The sequence below is a fragment of the Otolemur garnettii genome, unplaced genomic scaffold, assembly GCF_000181295.1.
Source record: "Otolemur garnettii isolate 467f Iridium unplaced genomic scaffold, OtoGar3 scaffold00233, whole genome shotgun sequence".
Lineage (NCBI taxonomy): Eukaryota > Metazoa > Chordata > Mammalia > Primates > Galagidae > Otolemur > Otolemur garnettii.
The window spans coordinates 1,758,639-1,761,436 of NW_003852628.1; positions in this window are offsets into that span (position 1 = coordinate 1,758,639).

The following is a 2,798-nucleotide window of genomic DNA, read 5'->3' on the forward strand; positions in this document are numbered from 1 at the left end:
AAACTCATGAACTCAAGCAATCTGCCCATCTTGGCCTCCCAGAGGATAACAGGTATAAGTCCCTGAGCCTGGCCAATGCCAGTATATTTTCTTTATAGTATTGAACACTATCTGGAATTGCCATACCATAGAATTCCTGTTTCCATGGCTTCTTCTCCACCTCCTCCAGTAGAATTTAAGCTCCATGAGGGCAGAAACCTTGTCTGAGCCACCAGAGGATCTCTAGCCCTGTAATCTTAGTAGGAGTGTGTTTCTTTCATGGTTCTCAGTTTCCATCAACACAAACCACTTCTGGCTGATTTGAGCAAACAAAGGAGTTTAGCAAATAAATATCTCTTGGTGAATGAATCCAGAGACCTTTGACCCCCTAGCCTTTTCACAGCTCTCTCCACAGCCCTGCTGTCCTTTCTGGAACCACCTCCCCCTGCCCCAGCCCCTAGTGGGCTAGTATCTGTGCAGCCTCAAAAGCCTTGCTCAGCTTTGCCTCTTGGAAGCCTCAGAGTCTCCGTCCCTGCAACCTGTAACTTCCTGTGCATGTCACATGGCACAGGTGTTACATTGGCTGTACGTGCCTATCTCCTGTGCACCCAGCAGGTTGGCCCTCTATCTGAGTCTCCTAAACATGGTCATTTTTTTTTTTTTGAGACAGAGTCTCATTTGGTCACCCTCAGTAGAGTGCTATGGCCTCTCAGCTCACAGCAACCTCAAACTCTTGGGTTCAAGTGATCCTCTTGCCTCAACTTCCCAAGTAGCTGGACTACAGGCACCCACCACAATGCCTGGCTATTCTATCTTTTTATTTTTAGAGACAGGAGTCTCACTCTTGCTCAGGTTGATCTTGAACTCATGAGCTCAGGCAATCCACCCACCTCAGCCTCCCAAGCACTGGGATAACAGGCACTGCACCTGGCCTTAACATGGCCGTTCTGTTTGCTACATGTTGCTCAGTGCCACGGGCTGTGCTGAGCCCTTCACTTACATCATTCATTCTATCTATGGTCCAGTGAACCCATGTTTAATGAGCACCTACTACGTCCTAGGGGCTGGTGCTACAGAAGGAACAGAATCACTGGGAGTTTGTGGTCAGAAGGAGACAAAGGACAAATAACTACCCATGTTCTTTAGAGAAGTTCACATTTAAGTGTTCTGAAGAAAAATGAAGCAGGGAAGGGGAATGGGAGGAGGCCTCTCCGAGAAGGTGATACTGAACAAAATCTAGAGGAAGGAGAGAGATGTCTGGGGGAACAGCATGCCAGGGAGAGGGAATAGCCAGTGCTAGTGGAATTGAAGCTGAGGTGGTGAGGGGGTGAGGACAGGAAAGTGACAGGGGCAGATTGTCTGAAGCCTCTGGCCCAAGCGAGGTGGCACCCCAGGAGGGCTCTGAACAGGGTAAGGACGAGATCACAGGCAGGTATTCACAGGTCCCTTTGGTTGTGTGTAAAGAATGGACTCCAGGGACAGGGAGGGGGCAGGGAACTCAAGGAGTTAGTGGGAAATGAGTATAGTGGAACCAAGGCAGAGCCTTGGAGGTGGCAGAAGTGGAGAGATTCTAGATAGATTTTTCTTTTGTTTGCTATTTTTTTGAGACAGAGTCTCACTTCATAGCCCTGGCTAGAGTGCCGTGGCATCATAGCTCACATCAACCTCTAACTCTTGGGCTTGAGCAATCCTGTTGCCTCAGCCTCTCGAGTAGCTGGGACTACAGGGCCTTCCACAACACTCAGCTAATTTTACAGATGGGGGGTCTCACTCTTGCTCAGGCTGGACTCAAACACCTGAGCTCAGGTGATCCTCCCACCTGGGCTTCCCAGGGTGCTAGGATTACAGGCATGAGCCACCATGCCCAGCCTCTAGCTAGATTTTAAAGGCAAACAATTTTCTAACTAATTGGATGTAGGGCATGAGGAAAAAAAGTACTCGGGGACAAGACCAGGGCTTTCAATCTCTTTTAATCCCAAGGCAACTGCACAAAGGCCTACTATCCTTATATTATAGACGGAGAAGTAGAGGTTCAGAGAGGGCTGATGACTGGCCCATGGTCACACAGGAAATAGCAGAGCTGGGATTTGAACCGAAGGGTTTCCGTCGGCTCCAGTGCCAGGCCTTTGCCCTCTGTGAACCCCACCTTCCCACAGCCCCACCCAGCCCAGGACGGAATGTACCAGCCCACATCATGTACCAGCTCGGTCTTGGGGAGCAACGCACAATGACTCTCCAGCTTGTGAGTTCAGTCTTGTTCCAGCCCCGAGTGGCATTCCCTCATGGCTGTCACCTGTGTTGGGTAACCATATTTCTTCACCTGTCATCGAGCTCCCAGAGGTCATGACTGGGGCTGATTCATCACTGTCCCCAGCATTACCTGGCAGGAGCGTGCCATGTGGCAGCCTTCATTAAGGCAAAAATATTTCTCAAGCATCTGTGTTGTACAGGACAAAGCTGGGGTGTAGCCCTGGGTCCCACCTTCCTGAGCTTAACAGTCCAGCGGGGTAGTCAGAGAGACCCAAGTCCAGATATTTGCAGACTTGAATGAACAGCTATAGCTGCTGAGGAGAGCCCAGAGCCCTTAACTCAGACAGAGAAGAGAAGGGGCCTGGGAGGGTTTGGTAGAGGTGATGGATTCATGAATGGACAAAATGGCCCTGGTCACCTTCCTCACAACCTCCTAGCCTGGGGCAAGAGGAGGGTAGAGTGACAATGAATAAGTTAACAAATCAAAAAAAGAATTCTGGAAAGAAGTCAAACCAGGGATTGGACAGGGAGCAAGTGAGGCTATTTTAGTTGGGTTGTTAGGGAACGCT